The sequence below is a fragment of the Prionailurus bengalensis genome, chromosome D1 (assembly GCF_016509475.1).
Source record: "Prionailurus bengalensis isolate Pbe53 chromosome D1, Fcat_Pben_1.1_paternal_pri, whole genome shotgun sequence".
Taxonomy (NCBI): Eukaryota; Metazoa; Chordata; class Mammalia; order Carnivora; family Felidae; genus Prionailurus; species Prionailurus bengalensis.
In genome coordinates, this window is record NC_057346.1 from 18119762 (window position 1) to 18135361 (window position 15600).

General features: G+C 50.2%; 1 protein-coding gene across 2 annotated transcripts in view; it reads left to right on the plus strand.

Annotated features, from left to right (window-relative positions):
• GRIK4 (glutamate ionotropic receptor kainate type subunit 4) overlaps positions 1 to 15600 on the plus strand; it is a 431580-nt gene that overhangs the window by 229286 nt on the left and 186694 nt on the right. The window lies entirely within an intron of this gene.

The following is a 15600-nucleotide window of genomic DNA, read 5'->3' on the forward strand; positions in this document are numbered from 1 at the left end:
TCTCTACTCCAGTCCCCAAGGCATGGGGCCGGGGTTGGGGGGAGGGTTGGTGGTCACTGGATGTTCTTGAACAGGAATTAGGCTCTATTAGTGATCTGCCACTGCATAACAAATCATCCCAAAACTTAGCGACGGAAGGAGTGTTTATCGTCTCATGCGGTTCTCGGGGTCAGGAATCCAGGGGCTGCTTACCTGGGTGGATGGGCTCAGGGTCTCTCACAAGGCTGCAGCTGTGCTGTTGACCATGGCCACTGTCAACTCTAAGCTCACACACGTGGCTGTTGGCAGACCTAGGTTCCTCGCTGGCTATTGGCTGGAGGCTTCAGCACCTGACCTTATGGGTCTCTCCATAAGGTTGGTCGATGCACAGCAGCTTGCTGTCCCCAGAGCAGAGCCTGGGTGGTGGGGGGGGGGGGGTGTCCCTAAGATGGAACACGGTGTCAGAAGTGACATCCCATCACTCCTATTGTCTGCTGCAGGGCAGACCAACCCTGGTAAGGTGTGAGGGCTGTGAATTCCAGGAAGCTGACATCATAGAGGCCACCTTGGGGGCTGACTAGCACGCAGCCTAGCAGAGACCTGTACTGGGACAGCAGCTAGGGACCTAGAAACTTCGCCTGGAGGTCTGCCCCAGGTACTGTTAACAGGTTGCTCAACTAGCACCTTTGAGATAAAGTTCAGATTCCTTCATTCATTTAAAAAAATTTTTTTTGTTTATTTTATTTTTGAGAGAGAGAGAGTGAGAGACAGAGCGTGGATGGGGGAGGGTTAAAAAGAGAGGAAGATCCAGAATCGAAAACAGGCTCCAGGCTCCCAGAGTCCGATGCGGGGCTCAAACTCAGGAACCGTGAGATCATGACCTGAGCCAAAGTCGGCGCTTGACCAACTGAGCCACCCAGGCACCCCGAGTTCAGATCCCTTTAAATGGCTTAAAAGGTCCTTCACAGCCCACCCCCCTCACCACCACCACCGCCAGCTTCGTTTTCTCCCTTCTCTCCATTTACCCCCGGTCCCTGCTGGATGAACGGGGTGCTTTCATGTCTCTGCCTGTGGACTAGGCAACTTCCCTTCCCCAGCCAGTAAATGTATATTTCACGACCCGGTGTAACTGCCTCCTGCTCTGTGAAACCTTCCTGGATGACCCCCCACAGAAAGTGGAGGTCTCTCCCCAGCACCCCAGAATCCCTGTACATGTACCTCTACTACAGCATCAACTCCTTCCTCACCGACAAGTATGGCTCCAGTGTCTGCTGTGTGTCCACTGCTCTGCCGGGGCTGGAGACCTAGCGGGAAACACAACAGACAAAATCCCCGCCCCTCCCACAACCCTCTGCCCACAGGTTTACGTGGCAGTGGGGACCAGCCCGCCACATACAAGGAAACGCACGGTGTGCCGGATGTTGATAAGTGCTGGGGACAAAACCGATGCACAGCAGGGTGAGGGGAAGGGTGGGGGACAGTGGAGACAAGGGGCTATTTCCTACTCGGTGCTCTACTGCCACGCGGAGCAGAGACCCGAAGGAAGTGAGGATTGACTTGGGGAGATAGCTGGAGAAAGAGTGTTCTGAACCTGTCACGTTGGAAAACGTGCTTTTATTTCATTTCTGGATGCTCCTCGATGGCAGGGACCGGGAGCACGTTGACTCGGCATCCCCACTGCTTAGCACAGTGTTGCCTTGTAGAAGCTTGAGGAACAATGAGTGTCCTTTTGATGAGTGGGGGGCTGAAAAGTGTGAGAGACGGGATCAGACACCCAGCGAACTCCCACAGACTCCAGGACGACTGATGTGGGGAGAAAACCGAGCGAGAGAAATTTGTTTTGAGGATTGAGGGCTTGCTCCGTGTACATCCCTATGTTTTATAGACAGAGGTGAAATGAACGTGAATTTAAATAAAGACTTTAGTCTGTATTTAATGATGCAGTTATTAGACTGCATTTGGCAATGCGTCCCCTGACATAAAGTTTTAAAATCAGCCTTTTCAAACACTAAATTACCCTTTGGGTCTGCCAGCTCTAATGATAAATAAAAGCGCAAGTCGACCTCATTACCCTCAGATTCATGGAGTGGGTTAACGTTTGGGAGATTAACCGGTTCTGGGTGCCGAGGAAGGAAAGTACTAAATGATAGATTCTGATGGCGAGTCAGGGGCTGGAGCCACATTTGCAACCAAGTTCATTACACAGAGGTCGATGAGCCTTTGTTTCTAATCAGTGGGAACTGAGATCCCTCCACATTCTTGTAACAGAGTGGCCTGTGGATGCCTTTGGCTCAGGCAGCTCGGTATGGCAGACTATTTGGAGGCAAGGGTGGGAGAAAGCACTGACTCAGAAGAGGTGGTCTGAGATGTCTTAGTGAGTCCAGAGAGCGGGTTCTCTGGGAACCTGTCCAGCCTTGGATGGGACACACCCCTGCTGCTCATCTGTCAGCCTGGGGAGGGGTGAGTGCTGGCTCGGTAGAAGAGTGCATCAGAACCAATAGTACCTTCCTTCAGGAGGGAGGGGAAGGTCTTTGAGAAAGGCGTGGTTGGCTGGGTGTGATTCTTCTCTGCCCCCTGTGAAGTCCCTGGGAGGTGTGTGTCCAGTGACACAGAGGAGGGACCAATGGCTGTTGGAGGAGATGGTACCTAGGCCTGTGTGGGCCAGGAGGAAAGCAGAGGAGAAGAGAAGCTCCTATAGGCCCTGTCTTTCCTCATCCTGAAGCCTAGACAGAGTGGGTGGTCAGGATGGGGCAAAATACAGCTGGTGGGTGAGTCCATGAGGAGGGGAGAAAATTTCAGGAAAGCGTCCCCTTTCAGTTTGAGTTACTCTGGTGGGTGGGTGGTGAAGGAAGAGAGAGAGTTGGGTTGATTGGCAGCCAAAGGCGAGAAGACATGGATGCCTCATGCTGGCAACCAAACATTCTAGAACATTCTAGAACTCTGTGCCTCCTGGGAGTGAGAGCCTGAGCCCAGAGTCACACAGATCTGGATTCAAAGTCATAGTGAAAGAGGTCAGACCCCTGATTTCAGGGGTCTCTTTTCTTTATCATCATCTGTAAAATGATAACCGTAATGCCCACCATATAGGGTTGTGGTATGTGAAAGTTAAGAGGAAAAACATACACAAACTTCCGGGCACATGGTGACATCCAGTAAATAGTGATTTTTCCCCCTTTCCCTAAATCATGAGAGAGGAAGCCTCCTCAAGTCAAATAATTCTTTCTGTCCCCTCCTCCCTTCCCTGCCTTCTCTCCTTCCTCTCAACTAGCCAGCTACTATTTATGCATCACTTAGCACATTAAAGGTGATTTACTACACAGAACATTCTAGGAGAAGCATTGTGATATACTGGGCAGCGTGTTGTAGTGGGGCAGAGGATCTGATGTTTGCTTCTAATCCCTCGACGCGTCAGCTGCGTGTTCTTGAGTGGGCTTAATTTTTCTGGGCTTCTGCGTACTCATCTATGAAAGGGGGACTGGTGGGATTTTACGGTTATCTCCTGGATTAGCACAAGATAGATACACGTGAGATTTGATGGCTGAAAGTGCTTTATAAGCTATAAAAGAACACACAATTTTTTTGTGTTTTTTAAAAAAATCATTTTTAGGTGTGGTAACATATACACAACACAAAACCGTCTTCATCATTTGTATGTGCGCAGTTTGGTGGTATTACGTCCATTCACACTGTTTTGCAACCATTGCCACCAGCCAGTCTCCAGAACTCTCTTCATCTTGCAAAACTCCGTACCCATGAAATAATAACTCCTCGTTCCCCGCATCCTCCAGCCTCTGGCAACTACCTCTCTACTTTCTGTCTTTATGAAGTTGAACACTGTTAGGTATCTCATATCGTGGAATGGTACAGTATTTGTCTTTCTGTGTCTGGCTTTTCACTTAGCATAACGTGCTCGGGGTTCATCCATATCGTAGCATGTGTCAGAATTTCACTCCTTTTTAAGGGTGAATAATATTCCGTTATATTTATATGCCACATTCTGTTTATCCAGCCATCTATTGATGGATACTTGGATTGCTTCCATGTTTTGGCAATTGTGAGTAATGCTGCTATAAACATGGCTGTACAAACATCTCTTTGATATACACCCATATACATCAAACTCTTTTTTTTTTTTAATTTTTTTTTCAACGTTTATTTATTTTTGGGACAGAGAGAGACAGAGCATGAACGGGGGAGGGGCAGAGAGAGAGGGAGACACAGAATCGGAAACAGGCTCCAGGCTCTGAGCCATCAGCCCAGAGCCTGATGCGGGGCTCGAACTCACGGACCGCGAGATCGTGACCTGGCTGAAGTCGGACACTTAACCGACTGCGCCACCCAGGCGCCCCTACATCAAACTCTTTTGGATATATACCCGGAGGTGGAATTGCTGGATTAATTCCAAGGTACAAATATCTCCTTGATATATACCCGTATAGATCGACTTTTTTGGATATATACCCAGAGGTGAAATTGCTGGATCACATGGTAATTCTGTTTTTAATTTTTTTGAGGAAACCCTGTGCTGCTTTCCCTAGCGGCTGTACTGTTTTACGTTGCCGCCAATCGTGCACCAAGGGATCCACTTTCTCCACATCCTCACCAGTACTTGTTATTTTCTGGTTTTTTGTTTTATTTGTTGTTGTTGTTGTTGTTGTTGTTTTATAATAGGCATCCGAATGGGTGCGAGGTGGAAAGAGGACACGATATTAGTCATTCCTATAAGCAATAGATTTAATTGTAACTTACCTCCTTCAAAACAGAAAATAGAAAGGGATTGGAAACAGATTGATGAAGATGGGGTCCCTCCCTGGTTAGAGGTCATGGTTTAGAAGGGATCTGAGATTCTCTGATGAGTGTGTATATTACAGGTCACTTGTAAACAAAATCTGTATGATGGCTGGGCAGTGGGGAGTGGCCCCTTTGCCTGGGGTGACCACTGAAGGTACGTGTGAGAGTTCGTTTTTGAGCCAGACCTTGAGAACAACCCGGTTTTCAATGCATCGAGATTGCAGAGGAGGGATGCAGTGGCGCATAGTCTCCAAATGGAAATGGCGTGGATCGAAGACGTATCTCGGAAAAGGGTCAGGTTTGTTCAGGGTGTGGTCCCTGGAGTAGCGATGTCTGCAGCTCCTGGTAAGCTGTTAGAAATGAAGATGCGGGGGTGCTTCCCACACCGATACTGAATCAGAAACTCTGGGAGCAGGACCTGGCAGTCTTTGCTTTCATACCCCTCCAGGGGCTCCTGATGCAAAGCTCAAGTTTGTACAGAGGAGTAGAAGCAGATGAAGCTGGGCGTGGGTTAGAGGCTAGTTTATGAAGCGTAGAGCTGGGCCAGGGAGTTCCGGCTCTGCTTATAACCCTCCAGTGCCTGCCCATTGCAGCCAGAATACGATTCAACTTCTCACCATGGCCCATGAGGCAATATGATCCCCTCTGTGTCCCTCTTCACCTTCTTCCATTCTCCCCCTCATTCACTAAGCCACTGAGCACCAGCACCTGCTGAAGCCTGTCTTGTCGGGCTCCTTTGGCTCGGAATGCCCTCTTCCCCATGGATGGCTTCCTCCTCCTCCTCATTTGCCTCTCAGCTCAGGTGACGCCTTTTCAGAGATGTTCCTTCCCTGACCCCTTCCATCGTGGTGTACCCTTCCTGCTCTCTGCAGTTATTCTGTACGTCTTTCTTTACGTGCTCGTTGTCTGCTCTCTCCAACAAGGGCGTGACATCTTGAGTCTGGGTCTCAGTCCAGCTCACCGGTCTCTTTCACAACCTGGCACCGAGTGGATATCCAGTATTATTTTCTTCATTCCGTAGACCCTGGGATGCTTTTAGGTGCTTCTGAATAGTGAAGGTGACACCCTCAAAGTGCTGGCTGGGGAGCTGCTGAGGCTAGAGTGGAGTTGTGAGGTGACAGGGGTCTAAGCTGGTAGTTCTCCCCGGGGGGCAGCCTGCCTCCCCCTGCCCCAGGCCAACGGCAGTATCCACAGGCGTTGGGTGGGGGAAGGGGGGCTGTGACAACTGGGGAAGGTGCTACTGACATCTAGTCATGGTGGCCAGGGTGCTGTTAAACTTACTACGTGCCCCCCCCCACCCCCGGAAACCCCCTATAGCAAGAACATTCCTGGTCCAGGTATCAGCAGTGCTGAAGCTGAGAAACCCCGCTCTAAGCGGGCTGGTGGTTGCAGGAGTAGAAAGAAAAAAAAAAAAGTGAATATTTTCTATTCAACAGGGAACGATTTTGTCCTCACCTGTGCCTGCGGTTGTGACTTTACGTCTTTCTGGCAACAGAATCAGCAGACCCCAAGCACAGAAAATTCCCCTGGGAACGTGCGTGTGTCATGCTTTCGCCCTGTTTGACTTGGCGCCTGTCTCACGCTCTTGCTGATCCGGCTTTTCCCCTTCTTGTCCTCCTCCTCTTCCCTCCCTTCCTCCTCCCTTCCTCTTCCCTTCACCCTTGCTCTTTCCTCTTGCCTTTTTCTTCCTTCCTCTCTCTGCTTCTTCTGTCTCTCTCCTCTCTCTCTCACTTAACTGCTCATTATGAAGATTCGGAGTTTACTGGGTTTATGGTCTCAGTCCTTAATTTTTAAAGCAGGTAATTGCATAGTCTATACTAAATTAAATTTACTAGCTTTTTCCTTCTGTGGCATATGGCATCTGAACGGGGGCTGCTTTTTATCTCCTGCAGGTTAGTGCTATTTCTTTTCCCTTGTCCCTCTGTGCGTTTGAATATTCTGATGATGGCCACAGCATTGTCTTCAGGAAACTCAGCCAGTCAGGCATGAGGTGGCCAAGATCCAGACGTGGTCTGCCGAGCCCCGCCACAGAACCTGGGCAGATGCCCCTGTCAGCGTGTCTCACTCCCGCATCTTGGGCTGCTCGTCCGGACCCTAGGTGGCAAAGACTGTTGATCTCCCCTGACGGGGCCACCCAGCCCCTCCTCACCATCCCCTCCACCAAGCACTGCCTCCATGATTCCCCAGGGATACCCTGAGGTGCCCAGGGACACCAGCTAAAACGTAAGTTAGTCTCAAGGAGAAATATGGCACACGTGATGAGTTTTTGAGGGAGGATAGACCTGAGAGGTATTTGTTCTGGTGAGGTGCTACGGAAGACGTTTGAGACGTCAGTGGACTATGTGGGAGGTGCCAGCCTCTGGGAGGCTGATGGGGAGTGAGACAGAGTTCCTACCTACGTTCTAGACGGAGGCTCCACGGGAACATTGCTTTCCAGCACAGCGAACAGTGACTGTCCTCCCCAATCACAAACAGGAATTACAATGTGAGTTAGAAGTTTGACACATTTTGTTGATATGAGGCTCCTCTCTTCCCACATTAGGAAGAAGGCAACAGAGCAGATGACATTATCTGAATTTTTTTTTTTTTTTGAATGAATGAGCAAATGAACATTCTGTTCTTCTCCCACTGTGAGGCCCTAGCTTACTCTCTCATCCCAATGTCCTCCTGGACAAATGTTCCCTGTCGGGGTCTCACTCCCAGGGGGGATGAGGACACTGAATAGGATCCATTATTTGTGCTTTGACCTCCTGGGAAAAGAGACAGGTAACCATAAGGCGGAGACAGTCAAAGTCATGGCCTTTTGGGTTTTTCTGGCCATATTCTCGCAGAGACCTCAAAGCCGTTCTAATCGGTCATTATCTCTTACTTGCCCTCTTTGAGTGGAGAGAGAGACGTCAGCATCATCCACAGGTGCCAGACTTCTAGTTCCCCTTGTAATTGTCATTTCTGATTGGAGGTGACGAGGTCCTGCGCTATAAGCTATAGGAGGCATGGCCCTCCTTTCTTCACGCTCTTGGGGAAAAGGCAGAGACAAACACAAGAGCCCCTCAGTCCTCTAATGGCTTAGGGTCTCTCCATAGACTCAGGGAGGGGCATGAGGTAATGATGATGTAACCAGATGAAGACTGATGGGGGAGGGTCACAGACCACGCGGAGCGCCGGTGACTCAGAGGTGGAGGGATTCTGGGGGTGGCACCTGCCCGCTTCCCCGCCGAGCTCACCTGGCAGAGTCTGCCTGGCACACTGCCTGTGCTGTCTGCCTCACCCCCCACTTTTGTCTCCCCAACTAGTCCCTGAGTCTTGGAGATCAGGGGCCCGTGTTGCTTCGTGTCTCCACCTCCTGTGTCCTCAACTGCATCTGCTCTGCTAGCTCATCGACTTGAACTCCCCCAGACAGTGAAGCTGACCCGGGCTCGGCGTCCTCTGGACACAAGGCAGACCTCCCGGTCATCCTTGGATGTGCTAGACCCGTGAGGGCTCCCACCAGCCCCCATCACTCCCTGAGCCTCTGTCTTCCTTCTGCTTTAGCCCATAACTCGGTCAGAAGGCTGTCACCAGCAGCTATTAGAAAAGACAAACAGGCAACTCCAGCACCCACTAATTCTCTCCCCTGCCTGGCTCTGTGCGCAGGGAGCCTTGAGCGTGGGTGTGCCAGGCACTGCCCTGCCACCATCGTGCGTCTGGTCCAGCCAAAGCCGGCCAGGGGAGCTGCCACGGGCGAAGCCTGTGGCTCCCTCTGTGACCATGAGAACACTTGGGGACTGTCCTCCCCCAGAGAAAACCCAGAGGGAGACGGGACAATCCAGAGGGAGAAAGGAACAGCTTCGGGTTAACTGGGAATATCAATGGGGCATGCAGAGACCTTACAGAGTGGCCGTATTAATAAGGCACTAAATGCAGATGTAATTGCTGGTTATGGCAGGGACTTTATTCATCAATTTTTTCTCAGGGGTCATGTCCTTTTGTTAACTATGGGAGCATGAAGGATTAAGGGATGAAGCCAAAGGTGAACCGTGCTGTGAAAGTCCAACAGTCAACACACATCAGGCCCAGGTCTCTTGACAAGTCTGGAAGGCACGCGTGTTTCGTGTCTGCCTGGATCTGTGCTGAGTCCGGTGGAGGACACGGGAGACGATGGGACGTGGTTCCTGCGCTCGAGGTGTTCACCGTCCAGAGAGCCACTCGTGGCGCCAGGAAATGGCACTGTGCCCCCCTCTTGTGTGCTGGCCCCGCCGCCCATCCTCCCTGGGCTCACTTCCCCCCGCTGCTCTGTGCTTTCTCCCCAGTGCGTACCCCCTTTCCGGACCTCCCTGTGGGCCCTCTTCAGCTTGACACGGAGCTCCATTCTGTGGGGAACCCAAATCTGTCCCATGGAATGCTTCCCTTTCACCTGTTTCCGGGGACAGCTGTTCACCCGAGAGCGTGGCAGATGTATTTCCCTGCTTCCCAGTGCAGCCCACAGACATCCCGCCCGTCCTGCGGTGTCCCCCAGGACGTGTCTCCATTCACCTTGCACCTGCCGTTGTCGTGCACGGCTGCGATCCCTGGCTCACCGCCTCCTCTCTTCTCTACCTCTCTGTTCTCGCTGGATCATCTGTGTCCATGAGTCCATCCCTCTAGTCCCATTACCTTGAGGATACTTAAGGGACACCTCCAGCGGCCTTCTCCTGTCCACATCACTGTCTAATCCACCCTCTGGATTGTGGCAACGCTTGACCCTCTTCTGCCTCCGAAACCCTAAATTTCAAACCCCACAGTCTTCCTATACTCCCCCCTTTTCCATCTTGCTCCCACTGGTAACGCTCTTGCCATATCCACATGTCCAAGTCCTATGCAGCCTCTCAGCCCCGCAGGGTCTGTTCATTGGGATAACCTTTTGTGGGTTTCACCAAACCCTTTCCTGGTAGTGCCTTCACCTCCTTTGTCCCCTCGTCCTGCCCTCCCACCCAGGAACTCTCACTGTTGATATTTCTGGCATCTGCCTGCCCTGAGGCTGCTTGCAGAGAGACACCAACTTCTCTGCCTTTCCACCTGGCCGACACAAAGACATTTATTTACATGTTGGAGCGCCTCTTCTAAGCTTGAGCCTGAAACCGTCTCCCCCATCTTTGCCGTGACTGCTCAGAAGGTGACAGTCTTGCCTCTTTTCAGAGAAAATAAAGCTCCCAAGCTCAGTCTGTCTCAACCCCCCTTCCCCCAAATAGTTATTGAGAGTCGTATCGATTAGTATTACGTTTGCATGGTCTAGGATGAGAGCCACTATCTCTTGAGCGCTTGAAATGCGGCTTGTCTGAATTCAGATGCACTGTTGGGTACAAAAGATACATTGGATTTTAAAGTTTTAGTATGAAAACAGTACAAAATATCTCAACGATTTTATACGTCTGTATATATTCAATGTTATTTATGTGTTTTGAGAGAGTGTGTGAGTCGGTGGGGGAGGGGCAGAGAGAAGGGGAGAGAGAGAATCCCAAGCAGGCTTCATGCTGTCAGTGCAGAGCCCAACGTGGGGCTCGAACTCCCACATGGTGAGATCGTGACCCGAGCCGAAATCAAGAGTCGGATGCTTAACCGACTGAGCCACCCAGGTGCCCCTCAACAATTGTATATTGATCAGATGTAGAAATAGTAATACTTGGAAATTTTGGTTACATAAAATGTATTACTTAATTTCATAATTTCACCTGTTTATTTTTGGGTTTTGTTTTTTTTTTTTTAGTTTTTATTTCTTTCTTTAATTTATATCGAAGTTAGCATATAGTGCAACAATGATTTCAGGAGTAGATTCCTCAGTGCCCCTGACCCATTTAGCCCATCCCCCCTCCTGCAACCCCTCCAGTAACCCTCTGTTTGTTCTCCACATTTAAGAGTCTCTTATGTTTTTGCCCCCCTCCCTGTTTTTATATTATTCTTGCTTCCCTTCCCTTAAATATCTTTTTACTTTTTTTAAATGTGGCTCCTGGAAAACCTAAAATTACAAATATAGCTTGTGTTGTATTTCTGTGGGACAGCACTGAGCTGGAGCATAGGCTAAGCTTCAGTAGCAAAGAGACCGAACGTGTCGAATTTCAAAGATCGAAGGGTATGGCTCAGGAGTGTGAGTGAGTCTGTAGGTCAGTCATGATTCAGGGCTGGCCGGAAGGGAGCCAAGAAGCCTTGTTGCCATTATCAGTCTATAGTTCCCCTCCACTCCATTCCTGGAGTGTCACCATTTCCAATGTCACCATTTCCAGTTGGCAAAAAAAAAAAAAAAAAAAAAAAAAAGGGAAGGAACGTCTAGGGCATGGGGATGGCCCGATGGTCCGTGGTTACTTCGACTCAAACTCACGGGCCCACTTCAGCTCCAGACCTCCCCCAGCTGCAGAGGACACTGGGAAATGTGGTTTGTAGCTGGGCAATCACGTGTCCAGGTAACACTGAGGGTGTTTTATCGTTAAAAGGAAGAGAAAAAAGGAACCCCTGGTGGCCAGCGAGCAGTCTCTGCCATGGCTTTTCCCTTCCCGCAGCCTGCGTGAACCTGTACCCTGTGCTCTAGGCTCTTTCTTACTGGCCTTTTTGCAGGACTTGCTTCCAAAAGTGCCCCCTTGCTGCTGACATCCGCTTCCCTCCCCTCGGGCTCCTTCTTCTGAGCCCCTGTCCTCTGAATTTATAGCCCCTTCCCTTGGGCAATGTGACTCACTCCATCTCCGCCCTAATCACCCTCCTTCCCCAGAAGAGAGCTATACCTGACTCGTTGGCCTTCTCGGCCCCTTCTCAAGCAGCTGGGTCTGCGTGCTGCCCCCACCCCTCCCCTCAAATGGCTCTCACCGGGGTCCCTGGTGACCTCCTCGTTGCCAAATCTCATGGGAAATTCCCAGTCCTTATTTCGTTTGACTTCCAGCCGGCCTCACCACTGCGTCCAGCCTCTTGCATCAGATTCCCTTTTTCCACATTCTCCCCAGGTGTCGAGTCCCCGGGGTCTCTTTGACTCGACCCTCCTCTCTCCTCACTGGCAGATCCAAACTGTCACTGCCAGCCTCGCCCTGCGCTCTCCCAGGTCTGCGTGTCCGGCCTGGATGGTTCTCTGGGAGCCAGGCCAGTGACTGTCCGCTGCTAAACGGTGTGCCCCAAACTTAAACAAGTACCACCCCAATCTCATCATCTGCGCCCTTCTCCAGAAGCAAAACAGAACAGCCTTCGTCTTTACCCCGCTGTGTTCTTGATGTTGGTCAGTGACGTCACCATCTAAGCAGTCAGGCCAGAAGCCCTTTGTATCTCCTCCTGCCCCTCCACAGCCGGCCACCCTTGCCTTATACCTCGTGAATCTTACTCGGCTCTGCCCCCCTTCTTTGATCCTCATTCCTGCCCCTCAGTACCTGCCTCACCTCTGTTTCCTGGGCTATTAAAGTCATCCCCAAACTCACCTTCCCTATTCAAATTTCAGTTACCACCTCCCTGTATCTTCAGTGCTGTGAGTGATGGCGCTAAAATGCAAATCTGATGATGTCACCGTCTGTCACAGGCCCTTCTGTTGTTAACCTCCCGGGTCCCTGGCAGGACAAAGATCCTTCCTGCTCAGGCTTCTGTCCTCCCTTCCAGCCGGTCCCGCATCCACTGAACCAGTCACGCCTTTGGGGGGCCCTGCACACTGGAACACGCTTCAGTTCCCTGCCTTTCTAGGGAGCTCACAGGCCTACTTCGAGGCTGCCTCTTCTGTGAAGCCTGGTGCGTAGGAGGCACTGAACACGTGTGTGCGTGAGGCCTTCCCTAAAACGTCTCTCTCTTTCCCAGAAAAGCTGGTGATTTTTCTCCGTTACACCACTGAGCGTCTCCACCCCTTCCCGGAAATGTCTTTGAGAGCCAAAGACCCAGTCGTAGTTTTCTGCCATTTCCCAGTGCACCTGGATGGCTCATGGATGGAGCATAACGGGGTTCTGTCCTATTACTTACCATATTGGGTTGTGGCCATTTGATTTGATGGCCCTATCTGGATGCTTTGAAAGCAGAAATACATCTTACCCGCCTCTGTGTACATAGTGCCCTGCTTAAGATTGATGTTGAATAGGTATTTGATGAATTAATAAACAAAGGAATGATTAAGTAGATGGATGCATTGCCTCTGTCACTTACAAAGCACCGGGTTAAGTGCTAAATGAATGGCACGGGCCGTGAGCACGTTAGGGGATTGGAAGAGGGCAGAATCCGCATGGGCCAGAGCAGTCCAGCACGTGCCTGGGTCAGGGCGCCGGACTGTGGAGGACGGGGGCACCAGGCAGGTGAATCCGCAATGCGGAGACGCTGGGTTAGCGCAGGAGAGCCTGGAGGCGGGAAACAGGTAAGGGGTATTGCGGGAGAGAGGCGGGGCTGGTGGCAGGGGAGGCAGAAAGAGAGCGGGGGTCCTCGGTGAGCAAGTGGAGTGGCCAGAGGGCCAGAGAGAGTGCAGGACGGCTGTGCCGTGGACCACGTGTAAGAGAAGGGCCATTCACTGAAACTGGGAAGGCAGAAGGAGCCCCCCGTTCTCTGAAAAGATAATGGGTTACCTTTGGGACATGGAGTTTGGCGGGACCTCCAAGGAGACATTTCCCTCTAGCACCCAGAGATAGGAGTCTGGCGTGGAGATTGGGCAGCGGGGCAGGGGAGGGGTCTTGGAATTACCTACCTGCGTAGAGCTGTTAGTTGAGAATGAATCCTTCAAGGGAGAAAGTACACGATGAAGAAAATGTGGACCAAGGATTGAATGCGGAGTGTGAGGTCTGGGGAACACTGCCAGCTAGGGCTGTATGAAAGAGGGAGGAGGGGAGCCTGGGTGGCTCAGTCAGGTAAGCATCTGACTCTTGCTTTCGGCTCAGGTCATGATGTCGTGGTTTCGTGGGTTCGTGCCGCGGCGGGCTCTGTGCTGGTAACACGAAGCCTGCTTGGGATTCTCTCTCTCTCTCTCTCTCTCTCTCTCTCTCTCTCTCTGCCCCTTCCCACTTGCACTGTCTCTCTCTCTCTCTCTCTCTGAAAAGCAAATGCATAAACTTTAATAAATGAATAAATAAATAAATGAATGAATGAATGAATGAATGAGGGAAGGGAGTTGGAGGCAGAGCAGGGTTGGAGCAAAGGTGACCAGAATGAAAATCAGACTAGTGTCATAGCATGGATGTTAAAACGCGGCAACCCAAAAAAACCCTCCAGTCGCATATGACTCAGAGCCTCAAAACCCTAAAAGACCACAGAAAGACCTTTGGATCTGGAAGGAAGGAGAGCCTTGGTGATTTCTGGGAATGAATTCAGCAATGGCGGAGGCTCAGGACAGAGAAGATGCAGAGGAATTGGAGGCAGTAGGTATAGACCACAGAGTTTAAAATGTCTCATTTGCTGAGGGTGAGGAGAGAGGGTGGGGAGAAAGTGGGAAGGAGCCAGAAGAGTAGTAACTTTTTTCTCATCATGGCATTTTTTTTAAGTTGAAGTATAATTTGCCTACAATAAACTGCCTGTATTTTAAAGTATACAATTTGATAGGGCGCCTCGGTGGCTCAGTCGGTTAAGCGTCCGACTTCAGCTCAGGTCACGATCTCGCGGTCTGTGAGTTCGAGCCCCGCGTCGGGCTCTGGGCTGATGGCTCAGAGCCTGGAGCCTGCTTCCGATTCTGTGTCTCCCTCTCTCTCTGCCCCTCCACCATTCATGCTCTGTCTCTCTCTGTCCCCAAAATAAATAAACATTAAAAAAAAAATTTTTAAGTATACAATTTGATAAGTTTTGCCATAGGTACACCCTTCACACCATCACCACAGTCAAAGTAGTGAAAGTTTTCTATTTTTAAATGTTTGTTTATTTTGAGAGGGACAGAGAACAGGGGAGGGGCAGAGAGAGAGAATCCCAAGTAGGCTCCACGCTGTCAGCACGGAGCCCCTGTCTGGCTTCCTAAATTCCGTTTTGTCACTGAGTAGTCTTTTGTTGTATGGATATACCACAGTGTATTTATTCACTTCCCTCTTGATGCTTGTTTCCATCTTTGGCTATCACAGAGCCAGCTGCTGTGAACATTTATGTACAAGTTTCTGTTTAAACCCAAGCTTTCCTTTCTTTTGGATAAATACCTAGGAGTGGAATGGCTGCGTGGTATGGTTGGGGCATGTTTCACTTCTTAACAAACCATCAAACTGTTGGGGCTCCTGGGTGGCTCATTCGGTGGAGCGTCCCACTTCAGCTGACGTCATGATCTCACGGTTTATGAGTTCAAGCCCTGCGTCGGGCTCTCTGCTGACAGCTTAGAGCCTGGAGCCTGCTCCGGATTCTGTATCTCCCCCGCTCTCTCTCTGCCCCTCCCCCACTCACACTCTGTCTCTCTCTCAAAAATAAGTAATAAAAATAAAAATAAATGATCAAAGTGTTTTCCAAGTGGTTATACCATTTTACATTCCCGCCCGTAGCTTATGAAAGTTCCAATCTTTCCACATCGTCGCCAGCTTGATGTGGTTGAGCTTTTTAATTTTAGCCATTCTAAAAAGATTTATGGTGAGATCTTGTGATGACTCATGATGTGGAGCAGCATATCTTTATATGTTATTCACCACCCATGTAACTTCTTTGGTGAACTGTCTATTCAAATCTTTGCCCGTGTTTTAAAAAATTGGATTGTTTGATTTCTTCTTATTGAGTTTTTGAGAGTTCTTTGTATATACTGGATGTAAGTCCTTCATCACATGTATGCTTTCTGTATAATATTTTCTCCAAGTCTGTGGCTTGTCTTTCCTCCCATTCATGGTGTCTTTGGGAGAGCAGACATTTTAAATTGTGATGAATTCCAGTTTGTCAGTTTTTTATTTTATGGGTTTTGCTCTTGGTGTCATGTCTAAGAAG